This window comes from Propithecus coquereli, unplaced genomic scaffold, assembly GCF_000956105.1.
Source record: "Propithecus coquereli isolate 6110/MARCELLA unplaced genomic scaffold, Pcoq_1.0 Scaffold126, whole genome shotgun sequence".
Classification (NCBI taxonomy): domain Eukaryota; kingdom Metazoa; phylum Chordata; class Mammalia; order Primates; family Indriidae; genus Propithecus; species Propithecus coquereli.
The window spans coordinates 1,137,471-1,162,604 of NW_012136747.1; the positions used below are offsets into that span (position 1 = coordinate 1,137,471).

General features: G+C 45.5%; 1 protein-coding gene and 1 pseudogene across 1 annotated transcript in view; one reads left to right on the forward strand and one right to left on the reverse strand.

Moving 5' to 3' along the window:
• Window positions 1-1,488: 1,488 nt before the first annotated feature.
• On the reverse strand, window positions 1,489-8,437 carry LOC105805150 (annotated as a pseudogene).
• TCF20 (transcription factor 20 (AR1)) overlaps window positions 5,242-25,134 on the forward strand; it is a 102,822-nt gene continuing 82,929 nt past the window's right edge. Inside the window, exon 1 of the mRNA XM_012638168.1 lies at window positions 5,242-5,272. The gene's annotated coding sequence lies outside the window, so the exon portion shown is untranslated. The remainder of the gene's footprint in view (window positions 5,273-25,134) is intronic.

The window sequence follows — 25,134 nt, forward strand, 5'->3', positions numbered from 1 at the left end:
TTAGATCATTTCTTCTTCTTTTTTTTGTAGTGCCAAGTGACTCAGTGGGGGCTCTGGAGCCAGAAGGCTGAGTTCAAATCCCAGCCCTGCCTCTTGCTAGCTGTGTGACCTGGGCAAGTCTCTTAACCTGTCTGGGTACCCATTTCTTGCTCTGTACAATGAAGATGACAATCCTTGCCTCATAGGGTTGTTGTGAGGTGTGAATGAGCACCCAGGTACAGCCTGACTCCCTGGAGGCAGGCAGATTACTCAGCCCCTCCCCCTACCTGTCCCAATTTACAGATGAAGGAATTGAGACTCAGAGCCATCGGACGCTTTGCTGAAGGACACACATTGGTGAGACCAGGCTGGCCCCCAACTCAAAGACCTGTGCTGGCACCACCATGCTAGTGGTTGCCCAGAGAGAATCCAGGGGCAGTGAGTGTGGGGGTGGTGGTGCAGGGTGATCTGGGTGACCAGGCTGCAGTGGTGTGGTGTCTCCTCAGGTGTTTGCTCATCTGTGGGAAGATGAGTGAGCTGATACACAGCAGCTGCTGCTTGGTCAGCAGGCTGTGGCCTTCCAGGCGTGGGGTCTGAGGCCCCCACCTGCCCCCTGTGGGAGAGGCTGGCACTGACCCTACTGTCCTTTAACATTTCTTTCCCTATCTGCCTGCAGACTCTTGTACCCACCGATTTTCTATGTCCATAGCCATCTTTCCATTGTTTACCAAGTGCTGGGAAGCTTGGTGGTTAAGTGTGCAGCCTCTGAAGACCTGGGTTCAAATACTAGCCACGTGACTTGGGATAAGTTAAACTCTTTGCACCTCGGTGGTCCCATCTGTAAAATGGGGGTTATAACAGTACCAACCTCATCAGGTTGTTGCAAATATTAAATAGGATGATAAAGGAAAATCTGCACAGTGTCTAGTTCATAGTAAGCTTGGATTTCTCTAGGCTGTATCACCATGATTAACATGATTTTGGAGGACATGGTACCCCACCTGCATAGGATGCTGGAGACCCAAGGGAAGCAGAGGTCTCTCTGCCCTGCAGATGCTCACAGTCCAGTGGGACAGATGGACACATTCACAAATAGCCCAGTGTGACCAGCGGGAGCTCAGATGAAAGAGCCACAACTTCCACCCTGGAGGGCAGAGTGGAGGGGCAAACTTGGTGAGCAGAGGTCACTGTGAGACTCCGTGAAACAAATTCATGCCAAGCCTGTCACAGATAAAAAGCCCTGCAGGATCCCACCCTTGCCCAACTCTGTAGCCTCAGCCCTCCTCCTCTTATCCCCCATTGTGCACAGCCCTCTTGGGCACAGTAGGTGGCTGTTCCAAACACCCCCTAAGTCTTGGCATTCCCTGGCCTTCTTTTAGCTTTAGAGCCTTCCCTGACCTTGCCCCAGAAAGAATTGTTCTAAGCCCCCATGCCTTGCACACAGCAGGGGCTCTGTGTGGAATGAAGGCCTGCCCACAAAGGATTCCCCACTCTGCAGTTTGTGCACTCTCAGCATCCTTGTGCTTTGCACGGGGAAGGTGTCCAGCTTGGGGACAGGCTCAGTGGGATGCTATGGGGAGTCTCCCACTCTGTTAACCAGAGGCTTTTGTACATTGCCTCCTGGAAGACTGAGCCCTGAGTCTGTGAGCAGGAATTCCAGGCCTGCCTCCTCCTGGTGTGCCAGAGTTAGCAGGCGGCCCTTCCCAAAGAGGAAGGAGAGCTGGGGCTTGTTGAAGGATAAAAGTGAGGGCTGTACGTGTGCTCAAGAGAGCCAGCAAGTGAGAGAAAGGACATCTGCCTGCTGCTGAAGGCACCGACACCCGGCTCACTTCCCTCAAGTCACTGATCTGCTGAGCAGGGCCAGTCTCCTCAATCAATCCATGCTGACAGATGGTAGCGGAATCAGTGACCTAGAGGCAGAGGCTCCATTTGTAATCCCGGAGTGGCCCAGGCGCCTGGAGGAGGGCAGAGGAGTTTGTAATAAAAGGAGTGACACAGGGTTTCCAAAAGCCATCTTTGAGCCAGAGAGGAGGGAAAGGATTAATTTTGCTTCTGGAATTGATACACTGATTCAGTTCACTAAGTATTTTTTGAGTAGATGGGGTTAGAAGAGGGAAAAAAAAACCCCAACTTGTCTACTGCCTTTCCTTAAAGAGCTCAAGTGTGGTAGGAAAAATAGGATCCATGCATTTGAGGCAATGCGAGAACAACAGGAGACATTAATGTGATCGAAGAGGAAGGGGAATGTAGTTATTAAGCTCCTGACACTGTGGGATCTTGGGCAGTAACTTCCCATCTCAGAGCCGCAGTCTGCTTACGTGTCATTTTGTGTCCACATCGTAGAATGGTAGCTGGTGTTAATGTGTGCCTAGTACTGTCCTGAATTCTTTATGTAGATCTCTTTAGATTGCTGCAACACCCTATGAGTAAGGTTATATTATGCCCATTTTACAGCTGAGGAAGCCAAGGTTCAGAGAGAGGAAGTGACTTGTCCAAAGCCACAAAGTATAAGAGTAACCCAAATCTGTCTGTTGGCCATGACTCCCATGCATGTTCTTTTTCTGAATGGCACCAAAAGGGAAAGTGACAGGCCACAGGGCCAAAGAGGACCGGCTGGCCTGGTCCTAGGATTGGGGAAGTTTCTAGGTGGAGGTCAGACAGGCAATGTTCCAGCAGGATCTAAAAGGGTGGGGAGGGGGCTGTAGGGTCATGAGAGGCAGGAGCTGACAGGAGCCTAGACTCCAGTTATCTGTCTGCATTCCTTCCCTTTTAAATGCAGTTCTGCCAGATTATCACCATTCTCCCAGCCCCCCATCTGAGACATGAGTGAGCTAAGGAAGAAGGGGAAGAAGGGAGAAATGATGGGCCAAGAGACTATAAAGAAAAGGGCTTTCCTTTTCTTCATGAATTCTCTTCAAGAAATTGAAGGTGCCCCCAACAGTATTCAGGAAGCTCCCCTGCATTCTCCCATTTTTGTCCAGAAAACATGGATCTGTGCCTAGAGTCCCTGTATCTTTCCCTCTGCAGCCCTGAACTAAGCAGAAGCCAGGCACTGGTCTTTTAAAAGTCTTGAGGCCCGAGAATTTGAAAATGAAACTCACAGTTAGAAGAACAATGGAACAGCCAGAGGGCAGGGCTTAGTAGCCAGCTCAGCTTTGCCCCGGAAGAGCCTGGCACCCTGCCTGGCATGCAGGAGGTATTGAGGACTCAGGTCCCCAGGAATAGTCCTGACCCGCATTGCAGCCGCCCCCACTTTAAAAGATTGGACAGAAGCCAGGGGGGATCACTGCCTTCCCCAACCACATCCTCCTGCCAGAGTCCCAGAACCACCTCTGCCCCTGCCTGGGATCCTGGGACCCTCCTTGGGTGGCCTGAGATGAGGCAAAGCATTAATGCCTTTGGCTAGGTGGGGTGAAAGGTGAAAGGGTAAAGCCAGACCCCGGGGAGTTCTGTTCCTCAAATATACTGAAATCTGGGCCCCAGGCCATACCTGGTTCCTGTCAATCTCCACCTGCTGCCTGAAGCACTTTTCCCATCCCAGTTTACTTTCAAGTTGGGTGTTGCTTCAGGAGAGAAAGTTACTTACTTCCCTAACATCTAGGACAGATGGGAACCTAATTTAGAATCAGCAATTTTAACCAACATTAGGGACATCAAATCCAATTCTACTCACCAACAGGAAACTGAGGCCCAAAGTGGGGAGAGAATTTGGCCAGGTCAAAGGTCAGAGGCAGGATCACAAACACTCCAAACACATTCTACCCTCCCTGGCCTTCTCACTAATTTTTTCGGGGGAGTTGAGGGACAGGGTCTTCTTGCTCTGTTGCCCAGGCTGGAATGCAGTGGCCTCATCGTAGCTTACCATACCCTCAAACTCCTGGGGTCAAGGGATCCTCCCACCTCAGCCTCCTGACTAACTGGGACTACAGGCTCATGCCACCACACCTGGCTAATTTTTTTGTTTTTTGTAGAGACTGAGGTCTTGCTATGTTGCCCAGGCTGGTCTTGAATGCCTGGCCTCAAGCGAGCCTCCCGAATGGGCCTCCCAAAGTGCTGGGATTACAGGCCTGAGCCACTGCACCTGGCCCTTTCTTACTTTTGATGGCAGTGAACCACATGGCACCAACATTCACACGGTGGTGGTTCTGTAACAGCTTTTGTTAAGAAAAAAGTCAAGTCCTTCCTTTATTCTATAAATGTATCAGGTTTGCAAAGGAAGCCTGGGACCGGGCCGAAGCCTTGGCACCGCAAATCCTCTGCCTTATCTCCAGATTAATTCTGGACCCTGGGTCCTGCCAGCCAGGCAGTGCAGCTTCTTAATGCAGCTGCAGAAATGCAACTGACGTTTGTGGTGCGTCTATTTAACACGTGAGATAGGTAGGCCTCCCTCCTCGTCGTTTTTTATTGCTGAGGAAACTGAGGCTCTGAGGGAAACCGAGTCGTGCATCCAAGGACACTGGGCGGCAGGGGCGTAGGCCGTGGAACCAGGGGACCAGGCCGGCTGCCCCAGGGCCCAGATGGGTCTTGGCGGGCAAGACCCACCCCCATGCCAGGCCCACCAAGAGGAGGCCGGCGGGCTCTCCGGGCTGCCAGAGGCGCGATTCTGGCGTTGGAGGCTCCAGGGAACTCCAGAAATCTCAGTGAGAGATTCCGGGCCACCAACTCCCCAGAAAGTTGGCTTGCGGCCACCCCCAAGACGGCCCCAGGCGCGGGCCAACACGGCACTGGGCGGGCGGCGTGCTGCGCTCCGCCGCTGCCGAGAGAAACCCCGCGGGACTCCGCCGCCGGGCTGGGGTCTCCGCGGCCCCCGCCCGGCGCGCGCTGGCCTCAACGCCGGCGCACGCGGGTGGGCACGCGCGCGCCCGGCCCCGCCCCCTGCCTCCCCGCCCCCGCCGCGCGCACCGCCCCGCCGCGCGCCCTCCCGCCCGCCCGCGCGCCGCGGCCCGGAGCCTCCCCATTGGCCGCGCGCCGTCACCTGACGCTCTGTTATTTCCTGTGTGTTGGGAGAATGGAGAGAAAAAACCCCGAACCGAGCCGCTTTCGGCCCCTGCGAGGCGGCCGCGGCCTCCGCCAGGGGAGCCCGCCCTGAGGCGCGCCCAACTGGGGAACGAGCGCGCGGGCCGGAGCGAGCCTCGAGGGGCCGCGGCCCCGGCCCGCCCGCCGCCGGCCGGGACGCCCGAGCTGGAGGCGGCGGAGCCACCCCCACCCCCACCCCGCGCAACGCCGCCCGCCGCCGCTCCCTCCCCTCCCGCCCCCGGCGGAGGCCAAGGGACGGGGCGGGGGGCTTCAGCAGGTAACCGCCACCCGGGCCTGAAGGAGGAGGGAAAGGGTCGGGCCTGGGGGCTTGGGGTCAGTCGGGGTGTCCAGCCTGGGGGTCTGGGAGCAGAGGTCCCGGCCCGACCTGGGAGTATTGAGCCTCCTGGACTCCGAGCTGGGGCTTAAGGTGCTGAGGAGAATATTCCTGCCCGGCCAGACCCAGGAGTGCGGGGCGGGGTCCTGGGCCGGGCCTGGCCTGGCCTAGGGGTGCTGAGGCGAAGGGGTCCGGCTTGGCGTCAGAGGGCTGAGGTGTCTCGGTCTGACTTGGGAGTCCGGTCCTAGCTTGAGGGACGCAGGGAGAGGTACCTGCTCGTCGCGGCCTTGGGTGCAAAGGCGGCGGGTGTGAGCGGGGTCAGCGCCGCCTGCCCCGGGGCCCTTAGCAGCCCCTGGGGACTGAGGACGCTCTCCTCTTCGCTGCGGGCTGGAGGCGAGGCCAGCGGGGCGGAGGGCCTTGGAGTCGGAGCGCGCCCCAGGCCGCGGGAGGGACGGGGCCGTTTATTGCCGTGTGAACACCTGAAGCCATGTGGACGCGGCTACTTCTCGCGTGTTGGAGGCGGAGGGCAGGTACCCGCTGGCAGCGCGCAAGGTCTCCGCGCGGGGAGCGGAGCACGGGACACACTTCCTGTGTGGGGCTTTCTCCCCTCCCCCGCCGCGGTGAGCCGGGCGGGGTGTGGGATACGGCGGTCTCCGTGCGCGAGGGAGCGCTCCTTTGGAGACCTGAGGCTCTAACCTTCTCATGCCTTTCTTTGGGAGGTGGGGGAGTGGTGGTTGAAGGTGGTTGACGGATCCGGCCGATTCTTCTCCGGCTGCGGCGGTGGGTGCAGTGTCTTCTGGGCTCTGGGATGGGAGTGGAATTTAGTGAGTTGGGGGTGGGGGGCGGTGCCAAGGATCGGCCGCCTTCCTCGGTTTGTGGGTGGGAATTATTGTCTGTTTTTGTGGTTGTGAATACTAGCATAGTCTGTATTCAAACCTTTAGTTTGACTTTAGGGGTCAGGTGAAAATTAGGACTTTTTTCCTCTTTCTTCTTGGCTTTTTTCCCCTCGAAGATGGATGGAATTTTCGAGCTATTATCTAACAGGCTGATCTTTGAATGATAATTGGACCCTTATGTTAACAGCCTCAGTGAAGAGTGAAAAGTTTTATAAAACATCTTATAAGGGGTAGCAGCTTGGTGGATGGGGAAACTGCACTGAATTCCGACCCAGGAGATCAGGAATCTACTTCCAGCTTTGCCACCAGATAATTTGCAGCTCTGGGCAAGTTACCTACCTTCTCAATGCCCCAATTTCCTCATGTGTAAATGAGGACTCCTGCCAGGTCAAACATTATAGGAGCTTTTGGTTTTGTTTTTTTTTGTCTCTCTCATGTTGTGCTCTCATTTTAGCTATGGGCAACTTTCCTGAGAAATGCAGGCTGTACCTTAGCTGAGATGACTTTTAAAAGCCTGTTTTCTAGTTTCCAGCCTCTTCCTTATCCAACAGAGCATAAAACTTGGTCAGGATACCGTCTTCCGTGAAATTCCAGGTGCTGTTCCGTGCTTCAGAACGAGCAGTGTATCATATTCTAGCCTATGTGGAATACACCTTATTTTTATTTATTTCTTTTTCTGTCTTTGTGGAAGAAGTTATCAGAAAAAAGACTTCAGAGAATGTTCGACTACTTGGGAGATGTGGGCAACTTTTTTTTTTTTTTTGATACAGAGTCTTGCTCTGTTGCCCTGGGTAGAATGCAGTGGCGTGATTATAGCTCAGTGCAACCTCAAACGCATGGGTTCAACCAGTCCTCCTGCCTCAGCCTCCCAAGTAGCTGAGACTACAGGTGTGTACCACGATGCCAGCTAATTTTTCTATTTTTCTGTAGAGGCTGGTCTTGCTCTTCCTCAGGCTGGTCTCGAATTCCTGGCCTCAAGCTATTGTCCCCCCTGGCCTCCCAGGGTGCTATAATTACAGGCATGTGCCACCTAGCCCAGCCAATGTGGGCAACTTTTGATTAGGTCTGTGTCTGCTGCTTGACTCAAAGGAGTTCCAACATCTTCCTATACCGGAGATTGTGGAGGGATCTTGTTAAAGGTTCTTTCAAGGGACATTTAGCTAACTTTTGAAATTTCCAGCTTCAGTATTCTCAAAATAGGGGGATGAGTGGAATGCCCTAGTATCTTCTGTGAGATGGTCTGCCAGTGGAATTAACTGTCACCTCAGGGTGCACTAATTATCTGCATCCCCAATTTATTCCTTAATGGTAGCCGGATGCTCCCTCAGATGCTGAAGAACCTCAGTTAGTTTCACTGATTTTATGGTGTGTGAAGGCCTTAGGCCATGCTTTTGACTGGTGAGTATTTCTAGACCAACCTCAGAATTTGTCTCAAATTTCTAGTACTGTGATGTTTGACAGACATGTGCCCAGTGTGGTATCATATGTCTATCATTCTTAGGTCATTCTATCATTCTAAGGTCACTTTTTTGTTCAGACTTTGCAAACACCGTTTCCAAAAGGGTCCCCATGAGGTCAGGGCGTTGTGCTCATAATGTTGACTTTGGAGATGGTTTGGTGGAAGTTTTCTTGTATGATAACATCAGGCCCTTTACATAGGTAGACACTTTTATACAGCTATACAGATTATTTCGAGTTTCCTGAAATAAGCATTTTTTCTACATTAGGATTTGAGTTATGATCTTGTGTTCAGTGTGGGATTTTAAAAACCCTGGTTACTCGAATTGTAAGCAGTTATCCCACTCAAAGCAGTATCCTACTCAGATATTATGCTTGTCTTGTAACTTATGAGAAAAATAGTATTATAAAACTTTTATTCTACTGAGGTAATTTTTGTGTGTGTATTTATGTGAGAGAAGGTTGGCAAAATTGGTAAGATGTCAGGAGACATGGCTTTTAGGTTCCATAACCTTTTAGTGGTATACTTTTTTTAACTCTATAAAGTAAGATGGAATGTCATTGAAATGATCATGTCTATTTATACCAAGAAATTAGAGTTGGACTACTACTGATGATTTCAGCCTGCTCTTCTTGTAGATGGGAAAGGATGCTAACATTTGTGCAAAAAAACAAGCCTTTATGCTACACTCTGTCCAAAGCATTTTAAATTGTCCTAACAACATCCACCCAGCAGACCTGAGAGGTAGGTCATCCTTTCCCTGAGAGGTCGTAGAGCTAGTGAGAGTCAGGGTTGGATGTGACTCCTGCCCTTAACTCCAAACCCTGTACTGTACTAGGTCTATTAACAGCTCACTTCCTGCTCAAGGCACAAAACAGCTAGTGGTAGGTGTGGCCCTGGAATCCATAGCTTCCTCTTGTGCCCCTCTTTTATTTTTTTAAAGCTGAAATCTGAATTCAGGTAAAATACCAGAAAGCATGGCTTCTGTGGCTGCTTGTGCTTTTGTGACCTTGGGAATTTTCTAAACTTTTACTTTATGCCTACCTGGTCAGTTTTGCTAGTGTACCTGAGATTTAATCTATAAATCTTTCATATCCAATTCTGGTGTTATGTCTTGAGCTGAAAACTTTTGTATCAGCTCAGAGAGTGATATAATACATAAAGGGCTGTCTCTCCCTGTTTGTTACTGGTTTACAATGCACAGGAATCATTATGGTGACTGCTGTCAGTTTGACCAGGTGAGACTCGAAAGATTTTACCAAAGACAATTCTTCCCCAATATCCATTAAGCACCCTTCCTCAATGGGAGGGCGGGGGGAGGGCGAGGGTTGTGGTCAAGGCACCTTAGTATTCATTAGCTCTGTCCAGGGCTTCTGACTCTGCTGCCTTTATTTTCTTTTTTGGAGGTATAAAAAGGTAACAAAATAAAGCAAAACAATAAAGCCCTATTTTACTGGAATAAAACAGTATATCAGACTTATACATTTGTAATACAGTATACTGAAATCAGAGCTTTCATAGTTAAAGCATAATTTGGTCACATTGCACTGGGTGGTTTGATTATTGGTTAGGCTGTTGAACGTCCTTTAATACCCATGGTACCTGCAGTATGGGTGAAAAGGTTCTCACTGTAATAAACACAATCAGTACTTTTCTGCATTACAGCTATGTTTGCTTTGTAGGTAATGCATACAACCCAGCAGGAAGATGAACTATAACATGAGTTATTGGCATATCTGTGGCTTATTATCTGATGCTTCATTGTGGGGAATTAAGAAAGAGAAAACATTAGCCACTGGTGAAAATATCCTTATTGCAGTATGTAAGCTATTCTATAGGAAAGGGTAGAAATTCATCGAACACATGAATGTCAGGTTGATTGGAAGATGGTTTCCACATTTGAACATCACATCCCTGCATGTGGATTAAGGTCCTCCTGTGTTTTTTTAAATTTTCATTAACAAATGTTTATAGGCATTGTTTTAAGCATAGGAGGTGCAGTGGTGGGCAAGAAAGAGCCTACTTTAGAGATTGTAAACAGTAAGTAAATAAAAATGTTAGGTGGTGATAATAGCTGTGAAGAGAATAAAATAACAATAGAATAGTGACTTGGGGGGTGCTACTTTAGAGTGGCCACAAAGAGAGTCCCTGTTCTGAATCCTTTTCTGCCAGGAGGATAGTCAAACTTGATCTGCGGGATGGATGAAAATGGCATTAAACTAAGTAAATAATTTGATTTAGCTTTGAACATCTTGAGAATTTAATGCAAAGGATGGAAGTGGGCGGAAGTCTTTCCTGTGTTTATATAGCATTTTTATGCTTTGTGAATAGGGACCTGGTTCAAAAGAGCTTTAGGGAGATCATTAGTGGTACCTTGTGAAGGCTAAGAAAGGAATGTTGTCTGCTTTTTTAAAAATCATCCTGATAAAAAAATGTAGAGATGTGCTATAATATTGGTGAGTGCTAGGCAATATGGGAAACATTCTTTGGTAGTGTTTATGTTACTTTATTGGGGAGTTGGATTAGGGTGTTAGAATCATTGTACTTTGTTAATGCTTCAAATGAATCCAGCCAGCAAGTATTAGTGAATTCGATATGTAGGGCATTTTGCAAGGTATTGCTTCAAATAGAGAATCCCAAGTGACTGAGTGGAACTTGGGTGTGGGGATGTCAAGGCAAGCAAGGATAGCTCCAAGCAGAGGCTCTGGAAGGGGAGGAAACAGTGCAGGTCAGACAGGCTTTGTTAACCATAGCCAGGAGGGCTCATCTTCTCAGTCTTTCCCAGCCAGCTGGCATCCAGCGTGCCTTCTCTCACCCTTTCCATACTCTCTGATCATAGAATTTTAGAGGTGGGAGAAACCTAAGAAGTTGCCTAGTCTAACCCTTTGGCTTTACAACTCAAGAAAGACGCTGAAAGGGTGGTGACTTGCCCAAAGTTATGTAGCTTTATATTGACAGAATCAAGGGTGGAACCCTGTTCTTTGCCAGCTATACCCCATGCCCTCACCAGAGGATTGATAGTTCACAGTGGCTCCCGAGTGGACAAAGGAAGGAAGCTTCTGTGTGCTAGTATATTCACTTAGTGTACCACAGTTACTTTTCACACAGATGTGTAATGTCGGCTTCTTAGGCCTTACTGGTTTCTCTCCTGATTTTGTCTTGGTCCAGAAAGGATGACATGGAGAAACTCTTGCTATATGCGGCATTAGTTGTTAAGTTAGAGTGAGGCCTTTTAGATGAAGGGGGAAAGTTCTCATATGTGACTAAAATTAGTTTTTAGAATTAAAAAGTTAAGGCCCCAGAGTCATAAGTTCTTTTACCTCCAGACCTCAGTTTCAGGGAAACCCAGATTTCACTGCTGCGTTTAGAAGTGCACTAACCATGAAGCATTGCTTTGAGAGTCTGGGGATTGGTCACTGTGCCTGGTGAGTAGGGATTCTCGAGAGAAGAGCCAAAGTATTTGCCTGGGTTTTTCCCTGACTTAGTGCTATGGCAGGCCAATTACCTGGGGACACATGCCATACCCTTTAGCAGTAATGTGAGAGACAGCACTCTTGCTGTAGAAAGTCTATGTGGTAGGCTTTATGGAGGCAGCAGAGCATATGAAAGAGAATGTGTGACCTCATTCTGGTTCCATCACTTAATATGAGTGACTCTGGACATTTTGCCTGAGCTATCGTTTCCTCATCTGTACAGTGGAGATGCACCTTCCTCTGGGCTGTTGGGGAAAGGATCTAAAGTAGGAAAAGTATATGGTGGAGTGTGTCGCCTGCACGTGGTGATCAGAGAATGGTAGCTGTCCATTAAACCAACATTCTGTGTTATGCTATGTACCAAGATACTGGATTAGAGCAAGGCTGGTTCCTGCCAATCCTGTTGATTTTATGTCCTCAAATACTGCCCAATAGAGAAGAGCAATTAAATGGGCATCAAAAGTACTCTGAGAACCGGGCATGGTGACTCGAGCCTGTAATCCTAGCTACTTGGGAGGCCGTGGTGGGAAGATTGCTTGAGGCCAGGAGTTTGAGACCAGCCTGAGCAACATAGTGAGACCCCTGTCTCTCCAAAAAATTAAAAAAAAACATTAGCCAGGTGTGGTGGCATGCACCTATGATCACAGCTACATGGGAGGCTACGGCAAGAGGATTGCTTGGGCCCAGGAGGTCGAGGTAACAGTGAACTGATTGTGCCACTGCTCTCCAGCCTAGGCAACAGACTGAGACCCCCATCTTTGGGGAGGAAAAAAAAATCCAAAAAGCAAAAGTGCTCTGACAGGGGGAACACAAGATGCTGTACCAGGAGTGTAACCCTGATTCAAAAGGTCACTGGAGGCTTCTCAAAGGAGGACTGCATACCCCCTCATCAACTGGCTTATCTCAGCTGTCTCATCCCACCTTTGTGACCTCCTCTTTCTTCTAGTGGATCATTGGCATTCTCCAGACCCCCTTTTTTAAAGGTATTCTCTCCCTGGGTGATTTCAGGTATCCCTAGGCTTTCATGATTGTCCGTAAGCTGATGACCCCCACATCGATATCTTCAGCTAGGTCTCTTCTAGCTCCTTTGACTCCTGCTTGACACAGCCGCTTGAATATCTCACTGCTATCTTGAGCTTTATAATTCAAAAGCTGAACACTTATTTCATGTGAACTCTTTCTTCTCCATTTGTCCCCTTTTCCATAAGTGGCTCTGCCATCTACCCAATTTCTCAAATCAGATTCCTCCTTTTCTTTCACCGCTCTAATCGATCACCAAAGTACTGCCAGTACTATTTCCATAATACGATTTCCATAATATGACACTTCTTTCACCTCTGCTGCCACTACCCTCTGAGCCACCACCATGTCCTTCCTGGGACACTTTCATGGCCTCTTAACATGGCCTCCCCATTTCTACTCCTGTCCGCCTCTATTCCACTTTACCCAGAGCAGCCAGGAGTCATCTGTCCCTTCCCTATGTCGAATCTTTTTAATGGTTTCCCATAGCACTTTGAAGAGAATCCAGACTCCTGCCCATATTCACAAGGCCCTGAAGAGCCTTGCTCCTGCCTACCCCTCCTGCTACTTTTGTTCCCTGTCCTCCAGTCACATTTACTTTCTTAAGTCCTCTGAAGGTGGCAGGGTTTTCCCCCCTCAGAACTTTTTTATGTGCTACTTCCTCTATCCAGAACATTGTGGTCAGCCCTGCCTTTTCTCATCCTTCAGGGTATTTGTTGAATGAATAAATAGTATGAGATAGGCAGCAAAAGGGATGGGGTGAGGAGGAAAGTGTCCTTGGAGTGCATCTACAGGTCTTAAAAAAAAAGATGTAGAAAGAAGTGTGTTTGAAGCTGAAAGAAAGTGAGTTTGATTGTGGCATAGGTGGAGTTATTCAAGCAAAACCCCTAGGAGTCAGGCAGCTGGAACTTGAATACACTGCTGATGGGAGTATAAAATGATGCAGCCACTTGGGAAAACTGTTTGGCAGTTCCTTAAAAAGTTGAACATATATCTATCCTATGACCCAGCAGTTTCTTTTCCAGGTATTTATCCAAGAGAAATGAAAATGTCCACAAATAAACTCACGTAAGAATGTTCATAGGAGTTGTGTTCATAATAACTAAATACTGTAGACAGTCCAGATGTCTGTCAGCAAGAGAATGGATTAACATACTGGTATGTTCATACAACGGAAGATCACAATGAACAGGAACAAACTATTGATACATGTAATAAGGATTTATCTCAAATATGCTTAGTGAGAAGCCAGGCACAAAAATAGTACATAATGGATGCTCCTATTTATAAGACATTCCAGAATAAGGGAACTAATCTCTATATGGTAGTGGAAATTAGATCGGTGTTGCTTCTTGGATGCAAGGGGATTGACTGGGAGGGGACAAGAGAGAACTTTTGAGAGTGCTGGAAATGTTCTGGGTCTCGATAGGCATTCATCACACTGATTAAATCATATGCTGTATGTAACTTTGCTGTATGTAAATTATACCTAAAAACAACTTAAGAATTGTTCTAGATCCCTTTTTTCCCCTCTCACTTTCAACATCTAATCTCCCAGCGAGTTCTGTTCACTTTATATCCAAAATATATCCTGAATTTATTCCCTCCCATCTCAAGAACCATCCCCTCTTATCTGGACTGCTATATTATTAGGCTCCTGACCAGTTTTCCTACTGCCTTTTTTTGCCCCCCTCTCAAACCATTTTTTCCACTTCTGAGCTCAAGTGATCGTTTAAAAATTCAGATTGGATTGTGTTAGTTGCCTTCCTAAGTGCTCCAGTGGCTTTTCATTGCTGTCGTGGTGGCCAACAAGGTCCTGTCTTAGCGGTCCCCAGCCTTTTTGGCACCAGGGACAGGTTTTTTGGAAGACAGTTTTTCCAAGGATGGCAGTGGGGGATGGGGAGTTGGTTTCGGGAAGATTCAAGCGCATTACAGTTATTGTGCAGTCAAACCTCTCTGCTAATGATGCTCTGTATTTGCAGCCGCTCCCCAGTGCTGGCATCACCCCCTCAGCTCCACCTCAGATCATCAGGCATTAGACTCTCATAAGGAGCCGCAACCCAGACACCTCACATGTGCAGTTTACAGCAGTTTGCGCTCCTATGAGAATCTAAGGCTGCCGCTGATCTGATGGGAGGCGGAGCTCAGGCGGTGATGTGAGTGATGGGGGAGCAGCTATAAATACAGATGAAGCTTCCCTCCCACCCCTCACCTCCTGCTGTGCAGCCAGGCAGCCAGGTTCCTAACTGCAGCCTGGGGGCTTGGGGACTGCAGTCCTATCTGACATTTGCCTCCCTCTGAGTCCATTTGACTTGTTCTCCTCCTTGCTTCCAGTGTCCCAGCCTTGTTGGCCTTCTCTTTCTTGAACACCCCAAGCTCCTGCCTACCTGAGGACCTTTACACTTGGCTCCTTTGTCTGAAACACTCAGCCTCTTAAATCTTTGTGAGACTTGTTTCTGTTTGTCATTCAGATACAGCTTAAATGTAGCCTTCTGAGACGTTTTCTCTGGCCATCCCCATCTAAAGTAGTGCCCCCATCATGTAGCTTTGTTTTATGCATAGCTTTATCACAATCTCAACTTGTCCTTTTATTTATTTGTTTTTACCTGCTGCCTCCCTCTAGGATTCAGCTTGTCTCCTTTACTGCTCTGTATGCAGCAGTATTTGACACACTGGGCCAGATGTGTTGATGAAGTAAAGCTGTTGAAGACGGTGGTGATGGGATGATAGCTGTTGAAGGTGGATTGGTGAGGAAGGCTAGACTTTGGGCTTGGGAGACTAGGTGCCACTCATTGAAATAGAAAACAATTGAGAAAGAGAAGATTGGAGTGGGGTGTAAAGTGATGAATTTAGTTTTGAACTTAAGTGGAGATGCTTGTAAAACATCATGTATTTGAGCCGAAATCTGATGTTTAGGAGAAGGAACTGGGCTCTAGATTAAGACTTGGAGGTTAGCATATGTGTAGTAATTCTAGCCTAGGAGTAGATGAGATTGTTCTCAGGGGCAAATAAGGAATGCGAGTATGTAGAGAAGTGGTTCCTTCCTTGTTTCCTGCTGGAGTAGTGGGTATTTCCTGCTAGTAATAGGACTTAACGTCAGAGCTCTGCCCCTAGAAGGTTTTGTAGTTTTAGACCCCCGACCCCTGGGAGTTACGTTACTGTTACTAACAATGGCAGGTGCTCAAAGGCCCAGGACAAAACTCTGAGGAATGCAAACATTTAAGGGAGCGTGGTGGTTCCCAAAGAGCAGAAGGGATGCAACCAGACAGGTAGGAGGAAACCACAGAGTGCATGGAATGAGCATTGTTTCATGTCTCACGAAGAGGCAGTGGACACAGTTACTGAGACATGTCAGTTGGGTGGGGAGGGAGTGTAGGCTTCTGAGGGATGGTAACTAAAGACAGATTGTCATGTATTGATGAGAGAGGTGAAGAAGTGGAAACAGTAAATTTGGATTCAAATCTTCCAAAAGTTTGGCTGTTAAAGGAAAATAAAAAATAGATGCAGGGAGAATCTGAGAATAAGAAGACTTCTTTTTTTGTTGTTGTTGTTTTTTTAAATACAGATGCTCCTCAACTTACAATAGAGTTACATCCTGACAAACCTGTCACAAGTCCAAACTACATTTAATACGCCTAACCTACTGAACATTATAGCTTAGCCTAGCCTACCTTAAAAGTGCTCAGAACGCTTACATTATCCTACAGTTGAGCAAAATCATCAAACGAAGCTTATTTTAGAATAAAGTGTTGAATATCACATGTAATTTATTGAATACTTTACTGAAAGTAAAAAACAATGGTTGTATGGATACTCAGAATGCGGTTTCTAGCAGATGAACGTGTCGCTTTCACACCATTGTAAGGTGAAAAGCATAAGTCGAACCATCTTAAGCCGAGGACTGCCTGTATATGACAAACTGGAGCAGTGTAAATCCTGATGAGCAAGCACAGAGGACAGTGTTGAAGATGCAGGAGAGAATGTGTTGGACTGAGGGCCCTCCTTGGGCACTCAGGACCCGGTGTGATCCAGGGCGATTGGCTTGGGGTAGTAAGAATACCCCCATCCCAGAGGAAAGCAGAGGTGTGTAGGCAGGAAACGGGATGCACATGGGGGCAGGAATGTAAGGAGTGCTTTTCTCTGTGTGCTGCTAAGGTTCTCTGCCTGCTGAGGGAGAAGGGGGAGGTGGAGAGTTGGAATTTTGAAGAAGCAGAAAAGATTTGAAGAAACTGCTATGGCAAGCAGAGCTGACTATCTGAAACAAGAATTGCAGGGGTAAAGTAAAAAGTAGTTAAGATGAACTTTTTATCTCATGGGATTTTGGAGAAACTGGTCAGACCTTTGTAATTCCTTGTCTAGTTTTAGATTCTGGTAATTTGGACCCAGCATTTTGTGCCTTGTGTCTGACAGTTCTATTCCTTCCCTGTACACCTCTGCCATTCCCATTCGTTAGACCAGTGACTTGCAAATTACTCCAGAGCCCTCATGTTTTATTTAACAATACTTACACAGCACTAACTGTGTAGGTAGGTGGCAGTGTGCTAAGGTGTTGTATCAAAACATCACAGTAAGGCACAGGGGGGCGGTGGGGGAGACACATATCTCATCTCTTTGATGTTGGGCTGCCCCAGGTCTGCAGAGGCATCTTGGGGCTCAGGGGGCCTGGCTGGGGCAGAAATGAAGGTCACTGTCTTCCCAACTCCAGCTACAGCAACTCTCATCATCTCTCTTACCTTTTGGGTATATCAATGTAAGATTTTTGCTTTAAAAAAAAAAAAAAGACTTGCAAAATATTTTCAAACACCACTTCACTAGGCTCTAAGGTCCTTATAGTTAGGGTTGTGTTTCGCTTTATTTTATAGTCCCACATCTGCATCATTGCCTGTCAGTGCATTGAAAGTGAGCGTCCCATTTTTCCTCTGAGCCTCTGCTTTGGAAGGCCCTACCCTCCTCCCCTATTTCTACCCATGTATCACAGTTAATGCATGTCATATATATTACAGTTAATACAGAATGTGTCTGTGTGTCTATTTCACGAGTAATGTATGTTCTTAGGTGACCACCATGCCTTGTTAATCTTTATGTCTTTATGTCCTCTTCACATAATAGGTATTAAAATAATGTTGAATTTGGATTCATTGTAGAAAACTTGCAAAGCACTCATAAGAGTAACTAAAATTGGTAAAGAATGGGGAAAATACAGAGGAAATATAAGCTGAAGAACTTAGTTAATTTAGCCTGATAAGGTACTCTAAGCAATGAGTTGATGAGGGTCTTGATCTCAGGGTATGTTACAGAGCCATTGCAAACTGTTCCTCAGCTCTGGAAAACAGCAGATGGGGTTAGATGGAGTATTAGTGGTTTAGGTGAAGAACCTGGAGAACACCTTGCCCTGTGAGGAGCATTGGGAGTTTCTCCTGCTGCAGAGGTTTAGAACAATAGAGTAGACTCATTTGTGTTCAGTAATTCCTACTCGATGTCAAAAGTATGGAGAAATGCCCTCAAGATTCCAGCCAAATGACTCCTATGAACTCAACATACACAATGTAAATGAATCTAAACAGGTTTACCAGTACCTGTATGTTAGTGAACAGACAATGAATGAAAAGGTAAACTTTGCGTTGAATTTGGTGCTGCTGTTTTTTCCTAGTGGACATACAAGTTTAAATATAATGAGAGTGGGACTTTCATCTTCTCTCAGTTGAAGAAGACGTTGTGGAAGTGGATTTAAGTTCTAGCATACTCAATAGTAGAAATTTGAGTTGCAGTGAAGGACATCACAGCCTTCATAATTTGTTAAGTGTCTCTTTAAAAAAAAACAAAAAACTTTGCTACATTGGCTAGCACATGTGCTAAAAGTTGGCTTCCCCTAAACATAAGGGACACAGGCCAAATGAAGCCTATGGGAATGAAGCGCATCAAAGCAAATAAAAAAAAATTTCTATTTCAGTTCAGCCAATACTGCTAAGTAGATACCATGGTAGACACAAGAAGGGCAAAAATAAATACAACATCTTCCCTTTGCCTAGAGTTCAGTGTCTGTGGGAGAGTCAGACATAGAAAATTACCATTTATCAACCCTATAAAGGATCTATAGGGTTATAATAGTGGTGTACCCAGAGTGCCGGGGAGAACTAGGGAAGAAGCCGTTACTCCTGATTAAGTATGGGAAGAATATTGGAGAAAGCTGTGGAGGAGGGAACATCTGGGTAGACCTGATAGATGGATAGGAGAGTGCCAAGTGGAAGAGTGCGGAAGGAGCATTCTAAGGAGAGGGCCTTCAGGAACCAAGGCTCACAAGTATTGATGTGGCATATTACCTAGCAAAACATGGGCTCTTGGGGGGTCTGGAGATGACAGGGAAGGAAAGGTCAGAAGGGAGCTTGAGTCAAACAGTACGAGGGCAGGGTGGGAATAGCTTGGTGATGGGCCTTGAACCTGGGACTAGGGCACTTGAGTCTCATAAACACAACAAGGTTTTGTGAAGAGAGGTGTGTGATACAAGGTTGAGAGGATTGTTCTGATGAAGAGGGGTGGAAGTGGGAAGGAGATGTGAGGGCTGGACCCGCATGATGAGTTGTTCATCTTTGCCTCTTCTGTTCTGGTTTGCCTATGGCTAAAGCCCTCGTGCACTTAAGAACGAGCTGTAACATTTAGCAATTGGTTTAAATAAATGGATTTACAGGAGATTTTGGCATCAACCTACTTTGATTCCAAAACAGATAGGCAAAGATATTTTATCTATCAAAAACTTTAATAGTAATACATGATATAAATAAATATTTCTGTACAAATAATATATTCTAAGTGCCAGACATTGCTCTAAACACTTGACAGATAATGAACTCAATTCTTACAAGAATTATGAGGTAATGTTATTACCTCCATTTTTCACATGAGAAAACTGAATCACAGAAAGTTGTTGAGTGACTCATCTAAGATCAAGCAAACTAGTAAGTAGCAGAGCTAGGATTTGGAATCGGGTAACCTGGTTCCGGACTTTGTGCTCTTAACCTGTACCCAGTCGAATCTGTGTAATTTAAATGAGCTGGAAGACAACTTGCAGGGTAAGTTTGTGCCACCTTCGAAGGGGAAGAGTTTGGTTTTAGATTATACAAAGAGTAGGATGTAGCCCAGGAATTGCCTTTCTGGAGCCTACTTGGGAGAATATCAGCTGTGTAAGGGCAAGGACTTGTCTGTTGCCCATCATATCCGTAGTATCTATTAATAGAACAGTGCTTGGTATGTAGTTAGTGCTCGACAAATATTTTTGAGTGAATCAAAAAATAGAATTTTGCTGCTAGCTCTCTAGAAATATGCCATGGAAACTTCAGTTGCTTTTTCTCCCTTTGGTTCACTGTTTAGGATCCTTTCTGAATTAATGAGATCCATGAGTTTATTACTCGTTTGTATCTTGCTCAGCTTTCAAAAGATGCTGCTTCACTCTCTTGTTTTCTGTATTTAAAAAAATCAACTTCTTTTCTTTTTCCTCCCTCCTTCCCTCCCTTCCTTCCATTCTTCCTTCTTTCCTTCCTTCCTCTCATTCTGTTGCCTGGGTGAGTGTTGTGGCGTCAGCCTAGCTCACAGCAACCTCAAACGCCTGGGCTCAAGCGATCCTCCTACCTCAGCCTCCCGAATAACTGGGACTACAGGTGCATACCACCACACCTGCCCGGCTAATTTTTCTGTTTTTAGTAGAGACAGAGTCTCACTTGCTCTTGCTCAGGCTGGTCTCAAACTCCTGAGCTCAAGTGATCCTCCCACCTTGGCCTTCCAGAGTGCCAGGATTACAGGCGTGAGCTACTGCTCCCAGCCTCAACTTATTTTCAAAATTCAAAATTCAAAATTGAGGCGTTAAGATTCCAGCAAAATCCTTTTATAAAAATGAGATTTGTTGATGCTTTTGGTTTTTCATATGCTTTTATTTAAGATGTAAACTTTGCAAATGTTATTAAAGAATTGGAATTGACATCTAATCATAGTAGTTGAGATAATACATTTATGTAATCCTTTTTAGAGAAGTTTAATAAATATTTCTCAACAGACCAAGCATTATCTCTACTTCCTTTCTTTTTCTTTTTTGCCAGTATTAATATTTGATACTGGCCTATCCTGTATCTGTTGAAGAAGCTTCACTGCTTCCTTAGTGACTTGTTAGGGAATTATCTTCCAGGAACCCAATAATAATACAACTCAAGTAGTGTCTTTACTAATACAAAGTCACAACATTGATCATGTAGATGTCATACATTTGATTTCATTAGCAAATTAACAGCTGGTATAGGTTCCTAAGGAAGAGGGAACTAATGTTTTCTCTCCGCTTTAGTTTATTCTAAATTAAATCATTTGGGAATAAGAAAATAGGAAATTTTTTCTCTTTCTATAAATGAATAAAGATTTAGTTTTATGAACCAATCCAATATCTCGTTCCTCTTATTGACCTAATTCAGCTTGTTAACCTTTTATTAAAATAAATGCCTTATAATATTTAGAGTTAAATGGTTATATGAAAATACTTATTTTGTTGAAATGGTTATACATGGAAATAATTACATATGTTGAAGAAAATGTCATGAATGTTAGCCTAGAGTTTTAGTTAAAACAGCTTTTAGAGCTGTTTCATGTGTGGATAAAGGTGATTCTTAATACTTTTTTACAGTACGTTCCCCAGGTTTCTGTTTGTAGGTGGTACATCTCCCAAAGGCTTCTTGAGTTTTGGATGGGTTTGGGCCATAATCCTGAAGGACACAATCCCTCATGCACAAATCCCAAAAATAGAATTTTGGAAAAAATAATTTAAAAATGTTTTAAAAGACATTTACTTTTTTTTTTTTTTTTTGAGACAAAGTCTCACTGTGTTGCCCGGGCTAGAGTGCCGTGGCGTCATCCTAGCTCACAGCAACCTCAAACTCCTGGGCTCAGGCAATCCTTCTGCCTCAGCTTCCCGAGTAGCTGGGACTACAGGCATGCGCCACCATGCCCGGCTAATTTTTTCTATATATTTTTAGTTGTCCGATTAATTTCTTTCTATTTTTAGTAGAGACGGGGTCTCGCTCTTGCTCAGGCTGGTTTCGAACTCCTGAGCTCAAACAAGCCGCCCGCCTCAGCCTCCCAGAGAGCTAGGATTACAGGCGTGAGCCACCGCGCCCGGCTCAACTTTTTTTTTTTAAGAGATGGGGGTCTCACTGTGTTGCCCAGTCTGGAGTGCATTGGCTATTCAGAGGCATGATCATCACGCACTACAGCCTTAAACTCCTGGCCTCAAAGTGATCCTCCCGCCTTAGCCTCCCTAGTAGTTGGGACTACATGTGCAGCACCATGCCTGGCTTCAGCGTGCTTTCATATACACACATGCATGAAGCATTGTGGTAATGCACTTTCAGGGAGGAGTCAAATTTGTTAAAAAAAAAAAAAAAGGCATGAAACAAATTAGAACTCTCTAAAAATCTTTACACGATTTACACCTCCTGTATTGGAAATGATGCAATGATGAAATACATAATATAGCAAATTGGCACTATGTGTGAAGGGGCAGAAGTCACACACCATTGAGTAAGTTGGCAGGGGAGATATCTAGTATTTTTCACCTGCATTTTCACCTCTGTGATCTTTGAATCACTCACTGCAGTCGTATTTGGAGAGTGGTTGTAGTCTACAAGTTTTGTAAGCATACGTTGTGCGTTTGAAAGTCTGGTTATTGTTTAGCCATTGCAATTAAGAGATTTTTCTGCTTTTGTAGCACCAATAATAATTAGCTTTTAAACTTTTATCTTTCACCATCAAGTAGCCTCATACATTTACCACAGCCTTTTTGCCAGGAAAAAACTTCACAGATCTTTTCCATTGTGTTGTAAAGACTAGAGTAAGAAAGAATGATATTTGGCTTCCCCAATACCAGCCTGTGTTAGTCAGGGTTCTCCAGAGAGACAGAACCGATAGGATATGTATATAGATATATGAGAGAGGATTTATTAGGGGAATTGGCTCATGCAGTTACGGAGGCCAAGAAGTCCCACGACCAGCCGTCTGCAAGCTGGAGACCCCAGGATTGGGATGCCAATAGCACAGCTCAGTCCAAGTCTGAAGGCCTCAGAACAAGGGAAGCCGATGGTGTAACTTCAAATCTGAAGCTGAAAGCCTCAGGACCCGGGGGCTGGGGGTGGGCATGCAGGGAGGGCACTGGCTAGGTCCTGGAGTCCAAAGGCTAGTAAGCATGGAGTACTGATGTCGAAGGCAGCAGATGAAAAGTCTGTGCCCGCTCTCAAAGACCGGTTTACCTTCTGTGTTGTCTCCGGGTCCCTAGCCAGTTGGTGCCCATCAACATTGAGGGCAGATCTTCCCCACCTAGTCCACTCAGACTCACACTCTAGTCTTCTCTGGAAACATCCTCACAGACACACCCAAAATAATGTGCTACCAGGTTTCTAGGCATTCCTTAAGCCAGTCAAGTTGACAGCTAAAATTAAGTCCACATATCTTCCCTTTGTCAGCTTGGCACCCATATGCATCTCCTCAAACCATACTTAATTTCCAAGTAAAGACAGTAACAAGATGATATTCATAGTTTCGCCTAACTTGATGGAACTATCCTGTGTACAACCTAAAGTACATAAATCCTTTTCTCAGCATTTGGCTTTCAGGATTTCAGCATTTGGAATTTTAATCTTTCAGGATTGTGATTTTCAGGATTTTTGACTTTAGGTATTTTTTAAACTTTAGGGATTTTGATCTTTTGGGATTTTAACATTTAGGATTATGGCATTCAGGATGTGTCTTTCGGGATTGGTTGGCACCAGTTTCACACAGTTTATGCTAAATCATTATCTAGTTTTTAGATATGACAGCAAAATAATTTCTATGTATATGTAACCACTGATCTAATAAATCAGTGGCTAACAATCATTTATCAAGTGCCAGACACAGTGCATAGTATTTATATTCATTATTTAATTCTCACAAAATAACCCTATAAATAACCCTATAAAGTCAGTACCTTATCTATGAAATGAGGATTAAGAAACAGATTCAAGAGAGATTCAGTAATTTGGAAGCAGCCACCCAGTCACTAAGTGATGGAGCCAGGGCTGGAATGTAGCTCTGTGTGGCTCCAAAACCTGTTTTTCCCTTTAATATAAAAATATATACTTCATAAAAATGCACACCATGTGGCTGCTTATTTCTCCCTACACAGAGAGGCCTTACCTGCCCACCCGAGCTCAGGCAGCCTCCACATCCATACGTGCACTCTCCCTCTGACCCGCTCTCTTCACAGCATTTACCTTACATTTTGATCTTTTTTGTTTCCTCGACAAAATGGAGTAAGCATGGGACAGAAACTTTGCCTCCTGCATCCCTGTTGCCTAGGGTAGTACCTGGCACATGATAGGAGCTGACATATTAATTGTAAAGAATATGAACCATAAGGTTATATCAGTCTATAATATTCATTTTTAGTCACTTTTAAAGGACAAACTATCATTTTTTTTCTTTCCAGTCAGCAATTTAAGCGAGGGAGTTGAAGAGAGGTACCTTGAGATGCTGAAGAACCGGTTAAGCAGGAGACGGAGGCTATTGTAGAGGTTGCAAGTGGTTTGGATGAGCATGGGGGTAGATCTGCCCAAGCTGTTACTGTAGCCTCGTCAATAGTAACCCTTCTTTCCCATTTCCTGGTCTAGTCTCTTTCTAGCTAAAATCTTCTAAAATACACTCTTGTCATATCCCTCCCATTTGTGTACTGAATTAAGTATTGCTGCCTTGCCTTGGCATTCAGGGTTCCAGAGCAGGACCCTGTCCTGCTCTCCAGCCCCATCTCCCAGTGTCCCCACGTGTATCCTCCACTGCAGCTCTCTTTCTCTAGAGGTGTCTCATTTCCAGGCGTGGGTCCATGCTCTCTATTCCCATTCTCCATCTTTTGAGATCATTATCTTTCAAGCTTTTCTCAAATGTTCTTTTCCTTGAAACCTAACATTCCCTTAACTGGGTGTTTTTCTCTTGGCATTTTGTAATATTCTCACATACCTTTAACCTTCACTTTTTATTACACCTTTCTAAACATGTTCTTGCCCTCCTCCCCCAGTCCTCTTTGAGGGCAAGATTGTGGTGTTATCATTGCCCGTATCCTTTGCAGTGCATTGAACACATGAAAAAAATGAATAATTTTTGAGGTAGAGAAGAACAAATGTAGAAAAAAAGACAAAATTAATGGTATCTACTTTGGGCAGGGGGAAGGCTTATCCTTAGCCAAGGATTGTTTTGGTGGTCAGGAACCTTTTTGAAGAAAAGCCAGGAAAAAAAAAATGTAGGTAAAGAATCAAGTATAGTGGGTCTAGCATTTTAGAGTAGAAGACAAGAAAGCAGATGGGGAAATGACTAGGTCAGGAGCGTCATTTTTCACAGTTCAGGGATGAGTCCCACAAATTGTCCTCAGGTTGTTCAGCGGTATAGTGCAGGAAACAGATAACTAAATCAGTGATAATACATTGTAAAAATTTGGGAAGGTGCTAGAAAAAACGTTGGTTAATTTGAGAAAAATGATAAGAGTAAGAGCTAATGATCTTAGCAAGGTTGAGGTCCTTGCTCAGAAAAGTTGGCGTCACACAGGAGGAGGCAGTCTTAGGGTCAAGGCATGAATTGTCCTGTCTCTCTTAGATGGGCATCACAGAAAGTATCACAAGGATATTTTAGGGAGATGATAGTGAAAAGTTAGTTTTTAGTATTTGCATTCGGATCTTAAGGAAGAAGTAGATCAGTGTTCAAAGAAACAATGGTGACGTTAGTGTTTGAAACCCATGTAGCATCTTGTTCTTCATGTGTTTGCAGGGCTGAGCTTAACCGTCATGGGAATGAAGCCAGGAGTAAGGGAGATAGCTAAAGAGGGAAACCGAGTAATTACTCACTCTTGGGAGTCCTAAGTTCTTCTTGATTAAGATATCTTTTTGGAGATTTTTTTTCTTTCTT